Here is a 17,020-nt window from a genome sequence, read left to right as displayed (position 1 = left end):
CTGCTTTTTTTTGGATGTTATTTGCTTGGAGTATTGTTTTCCAGCCTTTCACTTTGAATTTGTTTTTATCCTTGTTACTTAGATGAGTTTCCTGTAGGCAGCATACAGTTGGATTTTCTTTTTTAATCCATTCTGCTACTCTGTGCCTTTTTATTGGTGAGTTTAATCCATTTACATTTAGTGTAATTATTGATACTTGTGAGTTCCCTATTGCCATTTTATAGATTGCTTTCTGTTAGTTTTGTGTCTTGTTTGATCCTTCTCTTTCGTTTTTCTATCTTTTGTTTTTATTTGGTTGTATTCCATACATCTTTCCTCTGTTGATATCTTTTTTATCTCATGTGCTTCTGTGGTGGTTTTTTCAATGGTGGTTACCTTTGAGTAATGAAAAGGGTCCCTACCCTGTTCATTGTAGCGAACTATTTTGTGAGTACTTTTGCACTCCATCGTCCTTTGCTACTGTTAATCTCCGTCTTCTCCCCCTCTTTCTTTTTGTTGTTGTCACAGTTTAAATTTGGTTTTATTGTGTTCTTCTTGGAGCTTTTACTTGTGGCTCTGTTTTTTTTTGTTCTTTGTATCTGATTGGAGAACCCCCTTTAGTAATTCCTGGAGTGGGGGTTTTCTGATGATAAATTCCCTCATCTTTTCTGTATCTGTGAATGTTTTTATTTCTCCTTTGTATTTGAAGGATAGCTTTGATGGGTATAGTATTCGTGGCTGAAAGTTCCTCTCTTTCAGGACTTTAAATATTGGGGTCTACTCTCTTCTAGCTTGTAGAGTTTCTGCTGAGAAATCTGATGATAATCTAATGGGCCTTCCTTTATATGTTGTATTCTTCTTTTCCCTGGCTGCCTTGAGAATTTTTTCTTTGCTGTTGGTTTGTGTCAATTTCATTATGATATGCCTTGGAGTAGGTTTGTTGGGGTTAAGAAAACTTGGAGTTCTGTTTGCTTCTTGAACTTGAGGCTTTAGTTCTTTCCACAGGCTTGGGAAGTTCTCATCAATTATTTGTTTAAGTATGTTCTCCATTCCATTTTCTCTCTCTTCTCCCTCTGATATACCTATTATTCTTATGTTATTCTTTTTGATGGAGTCAGATAATTCTTGTAGGGCTATCTCATTTTTTTTAATTTTTGAGTCTCTTTCTTCTTCTCTCTGTTGTGCCTCAAGTTGCTTGTCTTCTATTTCACTAATCCTCTCTTCTATCTGACCTGTTCTATTAGCTAAGCTTTTTACTTCGTTTTTCAGCTCGTGAATTGAGTTTTTCATCTCTGTTTGATTTGTTTTTATAGTTTCAATTTCCTTGGACATATATTCTTTGTGTTCATGGAGTTGTTTTCTGAGCTCCCTATAGTGCCTTTCTGTGTTTTCTTGTATATCTCGGAGGATTTTTAGGATTTCTATCTTGAATTCTCTGTCATTTAGCTCCAAGGTTTCCAATATATTAAATTTTTTCTCCATAGATTTTTCCTCATCTAGCTGTGTTACCTCTCTTTCTTTTGTATCCATGATATTCGATTTTCTCTTCCTTAATGGCATCTGAGGGTGGTTTTGTTGATAGTATTAATGAGATTTAATAAAGAATAAAAAGTTAAAAAAAATAAAAAAAAAATAACAAATCGAAAAGAGTTGTTTTTTTTAAAAAAAAATAATAATGAAATAAAGAAAAATAAAATAAAATAAAAATTTTTTAAAAAAGGAAATTATTCCCCCCCTCTTTTTTTCCTCTCCTCTCCTCTCCCCTCTTTCTTGAGAAAATCTTGTGGTGGACTGTGAGTTATAACAAACAATGCCTGTGATGGAGGGCCTGAATTGGGGAAAAGTAATAAAGGGGCAAAAAAGAAAGAAAGAAAAAAAAAAAAAAAAAAAAAAAAAAAAGGAAAAAGAAAAAAGAAAAAAAAAAAAGAGCGTATGGACCCACAAAAAGCAAATAAGGAAAAAATTTGGGTCAAGAATAAAATGATTTGCTTTTAGGTGTTGGTTTTCTAATAGTTATGATGAGAGGAATAAGAGGAAAATGGAAAAATGGGGGGACAAATTAAAAACTTACTATTGTATTTAGTGGAACAAGAACTAGATAATATGGAGAGCCAGGGATGGGAGCACTGCTAGTGAGTTAAAAAGGTGAAGTAAAAACCCCCCAAAATGCCACAAACATAGGTTTAAGTCCCAGATAAGATAATTTGTTTGTTATTAAGGTTTGAATGAGAGGAGATGTAAAGGAGAAAGGAAGAAACTAATATAGAGGGAGAAAAGAAAGAGAGAGAGAGAAAAAAAGAGGGAACCACTAAAAGAAGAAAAAAGAAAGGAGAGAGAGAGAGAGAGTTAAGGGTTTTGGAGTGCAACCCTCATAGAGAGAAAGGAAGAGAAGAGAAATGATAATGGGAGATGTAACACTTAAGGGTAGTGTAGTTCAAGGAGAGGAGAGAGTAAGACCGGTAGAGAGTTAATCGGCCAAATTGGAGGAGGAAAAAAAAGTATCAAGAATGAAGATAAGAGAAACAAACGAACAAATATAATAAAATGGGATAGGTTATAAAGTCTGCAGATTATTCTTGATTTTGAGAGGTTATCTTCTTGCTTTTTCTTTTCTCTCCCTCTTCCTGGTCGGTGACTCTGTACCCCGGGTTCTGCCCCTTTGGCACGCTCAGGTAGAGGTTTGCAGTTGATAAGTCTCTATGGCAATGTCATGTATTGTGCTTTATTCTCGTTGGGAGTCGAGGCTCATTAGCATTTATAGGCTCCGACAGTGAGAGAGTCCGTGTTCCTGGAGCCTTTCTCCTAGTCTTTCCTTCCTCAATTAGTAGCCTGATAGTCCAGGTATGGGGTTGCTGCTGCCTCTGCCTGGATAGTAAGAGGCTCAAATTGCTGGCAACTCGCCACTCTATTTCCACTCAGCACAGGGCTCTGGGTAAGGCTCAGTCAGTCAGAGCTGCTAGCATAATCAGGCGGGCTTTCCACCCACTCGAAGACCTCTGGCTCTGCCACTCTATCCGGTAACACAAGTGGGCGCCCACTTCCGGGGCGCTTGGAGGAAACTCTCACTTACTGTCTGCAACCAGGATATCCGGCCAGCAGTCTCACGCTCTGAGTGAAACCCCCAACCGCAGGGAAAAGTTGCAGCGTTGGAATTGAGTCTCGCTCCGTCCCCGTGTGCGGCTTTTGCAAGGCGCTGGGGCGGCCCGAGATTCCGCTTTGGCCCACACAAAGGCCCCTGACTCTGCCCCTCTGTGAGATAACACGGGCGCGCACTGCCGAGGCACTCGGAGGAATCGCTCACTCCTTATCTGCGCGCGCAAACCAGGATATGAGGCCGGCCGTGGTTCCCTCTGAGTGAAATAGCCTCCAGCACGGAAAATCTCCACCGTTGGGATTAGCTCTCACTCCCTCCCGTGCGTGGCTTTCCCAGGGCGCTGGGGCTGCCTAGAGACTCTGCCCTCAGCCCACAGAAAGGCCTCTGACCCTGCCTCTCCGTGGGGCAACACGGGTACCCACTTCCGCGGCTTAGGAAGAAATCTCTCTTCCACTAACTGCGCACCGACCAGGAGACCGGGTAAAATGGCCGCTCCGCTTGTCTTTCTTTGTTTGGGTTTGGCGCGAGTGTTAGCTTGTATTGCCCGGGTTGCCACAGGATCAGATTTTCCTCGGCTTGGATCTCTGAGCCACAGCCTGGTTCGGCCGTTTTTGCTGCGGCGGCCTGGATCTATTCACCCCCTTTGCCCGCCTCAGTTTCTATATTCACAGTTACCAGAGAAAGCCGCTCTGTTTAGGTTAGTGAGGAAGGCGGAGCATTTCTTACTCCCTATTTCCTTCGGGGTTTGGTTATATATTTAGCCAATTTTTCACTCAATCATACCTTTGGGTGTATTGCGAAGAATTTGGAAGCTCCAAGTATAGGTTTTTCTGTTTCTGGTTGAAGATCTTGTTGAGTTTTGGGGGAGATTTATCGGTATCGCTTCCTACTCCGCCATTACTCTGACGTCCATAGCTAATTATTTTTAACAGGCATATTAAACTGGAAAAATAATGGCAGACAATATGATGGATTAAGAACTGAATTTTGGCCCTGGCCGGTTGGCTCAGCGCTAGAGCGTCAGCCTGGCGTGCAGGGGACCCGGGTTCTATTCCCAACCGGGGCACATAGGAGAGGAGCCCGTTTGCTTCTCCACCACCCCCCCTCCTTCCTCTCTGTCTCTCTCTTCCCCTCCTACAGCCAAGGCTCCATTGGAGCAGAGATGGCTTGGGTGTTGGGGATGGCTCCTTGGCCTCTGCCCCAGGCGTTAGAGTGGCTCTGGTCGCGGCAGAGCAACCCCCCGGAGGGGCAGAGTATCGCCCCCTGGTGGGCAGAGCATCCCCCCTGGTGGGCGTGCCAGGTGGATCCCGGTCGGGCGCATGCGGGAGTCTGTCTGACTGTCTCTCCCCATTTCCAGCTTCAGAAAAAAAAAAAAAAAAAGAACTGAATTTTTACAAAAGATTCATAGAAATATCAAACATCTTAATTTAAAAATTTGCAACAGAAAATTGGGTATTGCAGGAAGGAAATCTCAAATGGAAGTTAAATAAAAAGCTCTCAAATGTTCATCAATAAATAGATGAATAGATAAATTGTTTTATAAGCAATAAATTTGGCACAAAATATACACTCAATAAATATTTGAAATGGCAAACACATACCCTGACAATATATCTAAACAAAAAATAAAGCAGCATAAAACGTCTTTTTTTTTATAGGCCCTGGCCGGTTGGCTCAGGGGTAGTGTCGGCCTGGCGTGTGGAAGTCCCAGATTTGATTCCTGGCCAGGGCACACAGGAGAAGCACCCATCTGCATCTTCACCCCTCCCCTTCCCTTTCTCTTTATCTCTCTCTTCCCCTCCTATAGCCAAGGCTTCATGGGAGCAGAGTTGGCCCAGGTGCTGAGGATGACTCCATGGCCTCTGCCTTAGGTGCTAGAATGGCTCCGGTGCAGGGAAGCAATGTCTCAGAGTGGCTGAGTATCACACCGAAGTGAGCATGCTGGCTGGATCCCGGTTGGGCATATGCGGAAGTCTGTCTGACCCCCCACCCTCGCCTTCACTTTGGAAAAACACACAAAAAAAGTTTTTTTATATATATATTTAAAGACAAAAAATGTTTACATGTTAATATCCAATGTTAGTACAGGTGAGAAAAAATTGACACCTTATATTTTACTGTTGAGAATATAACTCATTAGAAATACTTTATAGTTTAATTGGCATGTATTTATGAAAATCTTATATTGCTTTAGGAAACATTATTTATTTTATAAAGATGTGTGTGAAAGCACATTCAGTGGAAGATAATTCATAACAAATTAAAGTTAAGAAGATTTAAATGTCAAAGATTAGATTATTTAAATAAAATCTTGTTTAGTCAGAATTTTATAAGGATACTTAAAGATATTGAATAATATTTACAAAGATATATTCAATAAAAAATAAAAATAAGGATAGGGGGATAGAGGGAGGGGAAGGAGGACAAAGGGGGTAATATGGGTAGAAAGAGACTTTGCTTGGGGCAGGGCATGATGTGGTATGTAGATGGTCTTATATTGAGTTGTGCACTTGAAAAAAATATAAGGACAGCATAATCTTAATTAAATTTTATTTTGTACATTTTACATATTCATAAAAGACTAGAAGAATAAATACTTTTATGTTATCTATTTACATTTGGATCACCAGTACTTAGTGAGTACTGGTGTGTACTCACTAAGGTTTTTTGTGTCTTCCAAATTTTCATAATAAACAAATTTTACCTGGGTATGAAAAAGAAATAGCTCCATGAATGTTATATATATATAAAATAATAAAGTAAAACTAAGAATGGTGAGGTGAACAGAATTTCAATGCACATTTGTGTGTATTCTCTCGGGATTGCCTGGGGCTCTACTGGGATGTAGACACATTATGTGTTATGCCTAAGTGGTGATGGATTGGCGTGTAAAATGATTTCTTCAAATGACCATAGAAGTCATTATTCTCAATTGTCACAAAATAAAAAAATTCTTTACCTTGAGAGTTGACACCATTGAGCCCGAATTTCAACCAGGCAACATCCTAAGAACTTTATGTCTTTATGTGGGTTACCTCATTTCATTCACACAACAGATCTAAGAGGTAGACCTTATCACACCTATTTTCAGATGAAAAATGTGGCCCTAAAGAAATTGTTTTGTTAAAGTTCAATAGCTGGCACACAAAAAAGGCTCGATTTAGATTCAAGTGTTCTGATGCTCCTATGAGGAATGCTTATGAAAATCCTATGTTTTTTGAAATTTAGAAAAGTAAATTCACTTCCTTTACTTTTTAAAACTTGAGGCCAATTGCACAGCATGTCTACAGAGAGCTGACAGAGAACCCATGTTGCCTTTGGAGGCTGGAGGAGAATAATCTAAACTGACATGGCTGCCTCAAATCTCTCTGCCTTGGAATTCGTTAAGGGAGATTCTGAAACCAATTTGCTCAGGAACTGCAGGTATGAGACATAGTCCTGTCAACATGCTGTCAAATCATGCCAGGCTTCTCAACAGTTCATTCCAAGAGACACCTGCCAGAATAATGGACCAGAATTTAGCATTTTCACATCCACATGGGGAAGAAAATTGTTCCTCTTTCATAACAGCCACTGTTTTCATTTTTAACAATTTAAGTGTGACGACTAATTCCACTCCCCAAGTCAGAAGAGCTGGGGATGTGAGCTTTGATCCTGTGTAAGTTTCTTATAAATGGGCGCTTGTCTGGGGAAAACAGTATTTTCTTTGAGCACAGACATTCAAGTTTCTCAACTCAAGTGGATGTAACCTCTTTCTTTTTCCTTTCTGACTGTGTGAGTTAGACAATGAGCAGTTGTTAAATTAATATTAGAGCATACTATAGTATTGAATTGAAGATATGTGAGTTTAGAAACTTAAAGAAAGAAATTATTATTTTTTCTTTTTAAAATTAATATTCTCAGGTCATTTAAAATCTTAGGAAAGTTTCAGAAAAAGAATGAAAGAAAGAAACTACATAATAACTGAAAAAGAACAAACAAAAGCAGTCATTTGTTTTCTCTTGAATTCATTCAAAAGGCATTTTCTGAAAATTACTGTATTAGGTGCTGGGCAGGAGCTCAGACTCCAGATAAAGACACAAAAATGCAATCTAATAAAGACACAAAAATGCAAACGAATAATTAAACACACCATGTGGCCTAAAACACTGTTTCAAATGGAGGTGGGCATTAAACACACACAGAGACACAGTGAGAAAAAACTAATGATACAGAGGAGCAGAAGCAGGATCCTCCCAAAATTTAGAAAACAAAGGAAGGTTTCTGAGAGGAGGTAAAGCTGGTGGTAATTTGGTGAAAAGTGGAAGAAAAAGGCCAAGAAATAGGAGGAGGAGGAAGATAAGGTATGGTTTTACCGTGGGGCATTTAGGCCTGATGCATTTAAATTTTTTACAAGGATAGGCATATACTTTGACACAAAAACTGTATTTAGAATTTATATGAGGAAATTGGGAAATTGTACTGGATATTCACCTAGATTTAGATCCATTTCATTGTTATTTATAGTAGCATAGAATGATGAATGACTAATATGACCAAAATAATGTTTTTAATATATAACCAGAAAATGAATATTATTCTACTATTAAAAAGGATTCTTGAAAATAATAGATAATAACATGGAAAAAATACTCCTAACAAATAGCCTTAATGTGAAAAAAGCATACCCCATTATAATCGTACTTTTGTTAAAAAAAAATAAAGTGCTTATATACTCTATTTCTGAAGTAAATACACTCTATTCAAAGATGCATATTTGTCTAAATTTCTGAAATTATGCTGTGTCTTACAATTACTATCAAAATATTTTTGGCAGCCAACAAACCAGGGAGTGAAGTGAGACATGGTTGTTATTATTTGGCCATTCAAGAACCTTAAGGTGTCTAAGGGGAATTTATGATTATCACTTTAATTATATTCATTGGTAGCATCACAGATATTTATTTATTTATTTATTTTATTATCTTTTTTCTTTTTCTGAAGCTGGAAATGGGGAGAGACAGTCAGACAGACTCCCGCATGCGCCCGACCGGGATCCACCCGGCACACCCACCAGGGGGCGATGCTCTGCCCCTCCAGGGCATCGCTCTGCTGCGACCAGAGCCACTCAAGCGCCTGGGGCAGAGGCCAAGGAGCCATCCCCAGCGCCCGGGCCATCTTTGCTCCAATGGAGCCTCGGCTGCGAGAGGGGAAGAGAGACACAGAGAGGAAGGAGGGGGTGGGGGTGGAGAAGCAAATGGGCACTTCTCCTATGTGGCCTGGCCGGGAATCCAACCCGGGTCCCCCGCACGCCAGGCCGACGCTCTACCGCTGAGCCAACCGGCCAGGGCCCATCACAGATATTTAAAAGTTAAATATGGATTCTTAATTGTTGCCAAAAATAACTTCCAAAATATTACAGTGGGATGAATCATTGAAAAGTTATTGTTCACATAGCAGCTTATTACACACACAGTAATACAATTAAAGACAGTAGAAATCATCACTTCAAAAAGAATCCTTGAAATTTGCTAAGTGAGTAGATCTTAAGCATTCTCAACACACACACACACACACACACACACACGATAACTATGTGAAATGATGGATGTGCTAATTAATCTGATTATGGTAATTATTTTACAAAGTATACATATATCAAACCATCACCTTATAGACTTCAAATATATACAATTTTATTTGTCAATTATACTTTAATAAAGCTAGAGATAAAAACAGGATTCTAGAATTTTCGAAGATGTCCTTCAGGTGCCAGATATCATCTATCAAAATCTTCCATAACACTTTCAAGGAATTTTTTACAATATTCTGCACTTTTTATTAAGTGAAAATAAAAATTTAAAAACCTAGACCTTTAATTAATTTGGAAATGGAGTTGAAACTCTAGTATTCTTTGATTTTTCTTGAAATTGCATTAGTAATCATAAACAACCTCAAAAGGCCATGGTCTGTGGTCAAAAGAATTCACATGATGTTTGCTCACTGAGTGGAAAGGAGGTTTAGATCCAAACTTTTTGATATAAGGAAGGAAAAGTTATAAATATGTATTAATAGATTCAGTGTTCTTTCCAAAAAATTTTTACTTTATATTAAATGCTTTTTTTCAAAAAGCTGTTATTGAACCATTAAATGGTGTTATATAAAATGACATATTAGAATATATATCAGAATCAAGAAAATAAGATATATTTTATTTATATTCACTATACATAGTCACACCCACATAGCAAAAATAATACAATATTATACACCAAAATGTGATTATATCTCATAAATGAAATGTAAATTTATTTTATTTTTTCTTCTATGTCCTAAATTACTTTTCACAACTTAAAGAGTTATGCAAATTAATTCTTTTATCTTACTTTTAAAATTACATTCTCTTATAAGCAAGCCTTAAATTGTTAAAATATTTTATTGTATTGATTTCACAGAGAAAGGAGAGATGGGGGGCCTCAAGAAATATGAACTCATAGTAGCTTCACTTTAGTTGTTCACTGATTGCTTATTGTATGTGCCTTGACAGGACAAACCCAGGGTTTCCAACTAATGAACTCAGCATTCCAGGTTGATGCTTTATGCACTGCATCACCACAGGCCAGGTAGCCAGCCTTCATTTTTATCTTATATTTTACCTTATCATATCATTTTTGATCCCTTATTTTATAGAGTTATAAAATTATAAAACTATGTTCTTATAATACTTGATTGCTGCATTCATCTCCTCTCACACAATATGTTTTGCATTTTCTATTTATCTTTATTTATTCATCTTATTTATATTTATTTATTCATCTTTAAGTAAGAAGAGAGAATTTAGATATGGTATTTACCTAAAAATATTGTCCTTAGGTTTGCTCTCTGTTCAAACTGCTTTATAAATCTTGATCTTATCCACTCTTGAGCCCAGGAACCATTGTAAGAAGCGGAGAAGAGATTGGGCCATGAGAACCCAGCATGAAACTTGGTGAGCTCCTGGTTGTATCTGTTGATGTCTCTGGGACAATAGCCTGGCTTTCAGTTCATCACTCCAAAGCCCCAGTTCAGAAATTAAGTGGAAAAGATCTGGCCTCCTTTCTCAGTATTCTTGTTTTTCCGTTTGACTTGATGGCATTGCAAAATATATTTATAAATTTCTTCATTTTAAGACAGCATAACTTCCCAAAGATGAGTTCTGCTTGGTCAATTAGTCTTTGAAGATGCTGTTTAAATATATTTTTTGTTATTGCATTTACAATTTTTCCTTCTACATTCTGTAATGAGTTTTGTCTCTGTTTATTTATTTCTGCTGATTTGCATATTTTGGCTTCAAGGTGTTTCTAGTTTCAGAAAATGATTTGAATAGTCTATCTTTTCCTGTGCTCCAAGGAAAATTATACAGAGTTGAAATTGCCTGTTCTTGAAAATATAAAATAATTTGTCCTTCAAACTATCAAAGGATCTCTGGTGACAGTTATTGAGAAAACTATATATATATATATATATTTATATATATATAAAAATATATATATATATATTTTTTGTATTTTTCTGAAGCTGGAAACAGGGAGAGACAGTCAGACTCCTGCATGTGCCCCACCGGGATCCACCTGGCACGCCCACCAGGGGGCGATGCTCTGCCCACCAGGGGGCAATGCGCTGCCCCTCCCGGGCGTCGCTCTGTCGTGACCAGAGCCACTCTAGCGCCTGGGGCAGAGGCCAAGGAGCCATCCCCAGCGCCCGGGCCATTCTTGCTCCAATGGAGCCTCGCTGCAGGAGGGGAAGAGAAAGACAGAGAGGAAGGAGAGGGGGAGGGGTGGAGAAGCAGATGGGCGCCTCTCTTGTGAGCCCTGGCCGGGAATCAAACCCGGGACTTCCGCACGCCAGGCCGACGCTCTACCACTGAGCCAACCGGCCAGGGCGAGAAAACTATTTTTATATGATTTTAAGACATATAGACGTACAGGAGACAGACATATGTGGTTACCTGTAAAACCAATAAAGAAATTCACTTCATAATAATGTTAACACTTGTTAATTTTGTCATTTTGTGAGATTTTTTATTAGTTTTTTATTTCTTTATGCTTTTGATATTTTATATTAGAAACATGTTAAAAGTTAAAATCTATTAAAGGAGGTTAAAGATTCCTGCATTACTTAACTCAGATATGCTTTCAAAATAACTGCTTCTATTAAGTCTCAATTTTAGGTAATATTTTATATACTGTATATAAAAATCAGGGACTAAATTTATTCCACAGAACTTGGCACATAAACAGTTTTTTCCTCCCCCACAAAATCAGCAATTAGGGAAACTTCACTAAAAACTTTATTACATAAAAATAATTCATTCTAAACTTGGTGAATATTGTTAAAGTGCCCATATTAGAATAATGTGCAAAATCCAATCTGTTCCTTTAATGGATCATGAGTCTCAGAAATACAGATTGTTAATACATCAAGAAGAAACTGACATAACTTTTAGATGGAGAGTCTTTATAGTATAAGACTGGAGTACAATTTTTTTTCTCTAAAATATTTCACCAGAAACAATATAGGAAACTTAGATAAAAGTTATTAATAAATGTCTTATTTCACAAAATGATTCACAAATTTATTGTAATCCTAATCAAAATCTAAATTTAAATGGAAGTTTAAAGCTAGACAAAGTGGGAGGATTTTCTCTATCAATTTTCAAAATTTATTATAATGTTACAGTAATGAAGGTAGTGTGGCATTAGTGCAGAACTAGACACATCAGAATAAACAAACAAGAAATAGATCTTTGCATACTTAGTAAAGTATACAACAGTCATTTAATGAGTAATACTGGGACAATTAGATATCTACCTGGAAAAAAAGGGTGATTAAATCTCACATCATACACAAAATCAATGAATGGATGAATACGTATTTAAATGGAAAATACAAACTATAGTTTCTGGAAGATAATACAGAATACTTTTGTTACCTAGGAGATAATAAAAAAGCTATTTTGGACAAGACAAAAATTTCTCTATCTTAAGGAAAATAAAAATATAAATACAGTAAAATTTAGTGTTTTCTGTCATCAGAATATACCATAAGAAAATACAAGCCAAAGGATGAGAGAAAATATTTACAATACATATGACCAATAAAAGACATGCAGGCATAACATTTACAAAATAATATTTAAAAAAAACCCTATAAAAATATGGACTAAATATTTGAAAAGGCACTAACTGATCGATAAACAGGTTAAAGTACTCAACTTCAATAATGAGACAAATCTAAAACCATGGCCACCAGATTGTCAAACATTAAAAATAAGGATATAGAACAACAGGAATTTTTATATACTGCTAGATAATGTGCAAACTGGTATTATGACTTTGGGAAACAGTTGGGCATTTTCTAGTAAATTTAATGACATATATACTTTATAACTTAGCAATTTTATTTCTGGTAGTATATCCTTGAGAAATATATGTCCATAGATTAGCAAATATGTACAAAGATGTTCCTAGAAGCATTGTTGGCAATAGATAAAAACTCAAAACAACTCAAATCTATTAATAGAAAACTGGATGACTAACTTGCAGACTTTTCATACACTGATATTAACACTATGGGTAATCATGTGCTAGGAGCAATATGTAACAACACAAATTTTGCAAACAGTATGGAATAAAAGAATCCAGGCACTGAAAAACATATATTCAAAAAAAACAAAACAAAAACACATATATTCATATAAAATGTAAAAACATGAAAACTATGAAAAACTATGGCATTTGGGGATGATCATGTCGGTTAAGACTAAAAAGAAAAAGAAGCTATTAAGAAGAGTTAGAATACTGGTTACCAGGTGGGAGATTGAGGAGATAGTGACTAGAAGGTACACACAGAGGGCATCAGGAATGCAGAAACTGTTCCATCTTGTGACTGTATGGTGTTTATGTGGGTGTTAACTTATTAAATATTCATCAATTAAATTTCATGCAATATTCTGAGTTTGTGTGTATTACACAAAATATTAAAAAAGAAAAATAATAGAAAGAAAATTTGAAAAAACATTTCATTGTTTATTAATTCTGGAAAAGTTTAAATGCAATGAGAAGTAACTATTCCCTGAAGATATAATAAATTCATTCATGTAATTCTCTGGATTTAGATTTTCTTTTAAAAGCAATACTTTGATAATATCATCTTTCTCCTTATTTATTAACCTGTCCTGGTGTCTACTTCTTGAAACGATTGTTTGAATTTTCAAAGCAAATTATCTGTGGGGCACATTTTTCATTTGTATTACCATAAAGTTGTTCAGCACACTCATATATTTTAGATTTTACATGTGTTTGCGTGATTGCTGTCCTTTGGCATTCTGCATTGTTTCTACTTACATACCGGTATCTAACATTCCTTCTGTTGATAGGAATTTCCAGTTTTACTACTACAAAGATTGCTGTAAAAAATATCCTTGCATATATAGCTTCACTTATTTGTGTCTTCATTTCTGTATATTTTTCTAGATATTTAAATTCACAATATAACTGGTAAATATATGAGAATTTATTTCCTTACATTTTCATTAAATTTTAATTATTCAAATTTGATGGTTATAAACTAAATTCTTATTTTATAATTTGCATTTTTCGAACTATCAGTAAGATTAAAAAATATTTTTACATATTTATTGTCCATTTCAACTATTTTTATTTTTTTCTCATCTACATTTGTCTTCTATATTTTTTTACCTTTTTCCTCCTTGATTTATCTATTTACCATAAATTTGCAATTTGGAAAACAAAAGTATTAACTCTTTATCTATATATGTTAATAAAACTTTTCCCACTATATCAGCTCTTTTTTTGTTTATTTTTACTGTCATGTTTGATTTCCTTTGTCATGATAGCTTTTCCATATTTATGTAATTGTTTCTTCATTTAAGAATTTTGGAGACTTGTTTTGGAGTGGTGAATACACAATAAAATATATAGATGATATATTATGGAATTATACACTGAAACCCATAAAATGTTTATGTCACCCAATATTTTTAAAATCAATCAATAATTTTTTGTGTGTGTGACAGAAACAGAAAGAGACAGAGAGAGGGACAGATAAGGACAGACAGACAGGAAGGAAGAGAGATGAGAAGCATCAATTCTTTGTTGTGGCACCTTAGTTGTTCACTGATTGCTTTCTGATATGTTCCTTGACCAGGGGCTACAGCAGACTGAGTGACCCCTTGCTTAAATCAGAGACCTTGGGCTCAAGCTGGTGAGCCTTGCTCAAACCAGATGAGCCTGGGCTCAAGCTGGCAACCTCGGGGTTTACGAACCTGGGTCCTCCTGGTCCCAGTCCGACACTCTATCCACTGTGCCATTGCCTGATCAGGTTCAATCAATAAATTTGAGTTAAAAATAATTTTTGGATTTTCTTACTTTTTAAAGAATTTTTCACTCATCCCAAAGCATGCAAATTTTTTTTGTCTATATCAATATCTATATCTATAGTTATTCATACATATTTATATCTACATGGTATTTCTCTTTATCTTATAATGAAGGGTGTCTTCCTTTATATCATTAAATATATTTACTTATTCAATTTTTAAAAATATTTATTTATTTATTATTTTGACAGGGTCTAGATAATAACAGGGTCACATTGGTCAACATAGATTTAACAGGGTCACATTGGTCAACATAGATTTAGAGAAAGTATCTCCACATAATTTGGACAGTCAATTATGCTGTATACCCATCACCCAAAGTCAAATTATCTTCTGTCTGCCTATATTGTGTTTCTCTTTAAGCTCCTCCAATTCCCCTCACACCCCTCCCTCTCCTTCCTTCTCCTCCCCCCAGTAACCACTGCACTCTTGTCCATGTCCATGAGTTTCAATTTTGTGTCCCACCTATGTATGGAATCATACAGTTTTTAGCTTTTCCTGATTTACTCATTTCACTCAGTATAATGTTACCAAGGTCCATTTATGTTGTTGTAAATTATACCATGTCATCATTTCTTATAGCTGAGTAGTATTCCATTGTGTATATATGTACCACTTCCTCCTTATCCAATCCACTCTTAAAGGGCTTTTCTGCTGTTTCCATGTCTTGGCCACGGTGAACAATGTTGCGATGAACATGGGGGTGCATGTGTCTTTACATACGCATGTTTTCAAGTTTTGCAGGTATATACCCAGTAGAGGGATTGCTATATGTATGGTAGTTCTATTCTTAATTTTTTAAGGAACCACTATACTTTCTTTCGTTATGGTTGTACTAATTTACATTCCCACCACCAGTGAAGTGAATGAGGGTTCCTTTTTCTCCACAGCCTCTCCAGCACTTGTTATTACCTGACTTGTTGATAAGAGCTAATCTAACAGGTGTGAAATGGTATCTCATTGTAGTTTTGATTTGCATTTTTCTAATAGCTAGTGAAGATTAGCATTTTTTTCACACATCTGTTGGCCATTTGTATTTCTTCGTGGAAAAAGTGTTTGTTCATGTCTTCTTCCCATTTTTTATTGGATTGTTTGCTTGTTTGTTGCTGAGTTTTGTGAGTTCTTTATATACTTTGGATATTAGCCCCTTATTTGAGCTGTTGTTTGAAAATATCATCTCCCATTTAGTTGGCTGTCTGTTTTGTTGACAGTTTCTTATGCAGTGCAGAAGCTTCTTAGTTTGATGTGGTCCCATTCATTTATCTTTGCTTTTACTTCTCTTTCCTTTGGGATCAAATTCATAAAATGTTCTCTACTGCCAAGGTCCATGAGTTTAGTACCTATGTTTTCTTCTATGAAATTTATTTTTTCAGATCTTATATTTACGTCTTTGATCCATTTTAAATTAATTTTTGTGCAAGGAGAACAACTGTAGTCAAGTTTCATTCTTTTGCATGTGACTTTCCATTTTTCCCAGCACCATTTATTGAAGAGGCTTTCTTTTCTCTGTTGTGCATTATTGGCTCCTTTATCAAAGATGATTTGACCATATATATGTGGTTTTATTTCTGGGATCTCTACAATGTGTCTGTAAAGTCATGGTGCACTTTTGACCAGTCACAGGAAAGCAACAAGAGATGATAGAAATGTGAAATCTGGACCAAATAAAAGGAAAACCCTCCCAGTTTCTATAAGATATGTGGCAGCATGTGCGCATGCACAGATGATGACGTAACATCGTGTATACAGCAAAGCAGGCCACGGCCATGCCAGTCAAGATGTGGATGGTACAGAGGAAAGTTCAGTGTGTTCTGTGGCTTGCTATATTTGAATCTGTGACCAAAGTGCAACATGAATATCGGCGCATTTATAACAAAGTGCCATCACATAGGAATAACATTACTCGGTGGGATAAGCAATTGAAGGAAACCGGCAGTTTGGTGGAGAAACCCCGTTCTGGTAGGCCGTCAGTGGAGTCTGTAGAGGCTATACGGGATAGCTACCTTAGGAGCCCTAAAAAATCTGTGCGTGAGCCCACATCGAACTGCACTGAATAGGTATGAAACTGGGAGAGTTTTCCTTTTATTTGGTAGAGATTTCACATTTCTATCGTCTTTTGTTGCTTTCCTGTGACCGGTCAAAAGTGCACTATGACTTTACAGACACACTGTATTCTGTTCTATTGATCTGTGTGTCTATTTTTTCTGCCAGTACCATGCTGTTTTGATTATCGTGGCTCTAGTATAGTTTGAAGTCTGGTATTGCTTTGTTTTCTTTTTTCCTTAGGATTACTTTGGTTATTCGAGGATTTTTATGGTTCTATATAACCTGATGATTTTTGTTCCATTTCTTTAAAAAAATGACATTGGAATTTTGATAGGAATTGCATTAAATTAGTATATTGCTTTTGGGAGCATGTCCATTTTAACAATATTTATTCTTTCTATCCACGAACAAGGAATATTTCTCCATTTTATTGTGTCTTTTTCAATTTTCTTTAATAATGCCTTGTAGTTTTCAGTATATAG

This window comes from Saccopteryx bilineata, chromosome 2 (genome assembly GCF_036850765.1).
Source record: "Saccopteryx bilineata isolate mSacBil1 chromosome 2, mSacBil1_pri_phased_curated, whole genome shotgun sequence".
Lineage (NCBI taxonomy): Eukaryota > Metazoa > Chordata > Mammalia > Chiroptera > Emballonuridae > Saccopteryx > Saccopteryx bilineata.
This window is presented reverse-complemented; position numbering follows the sequence as displayed.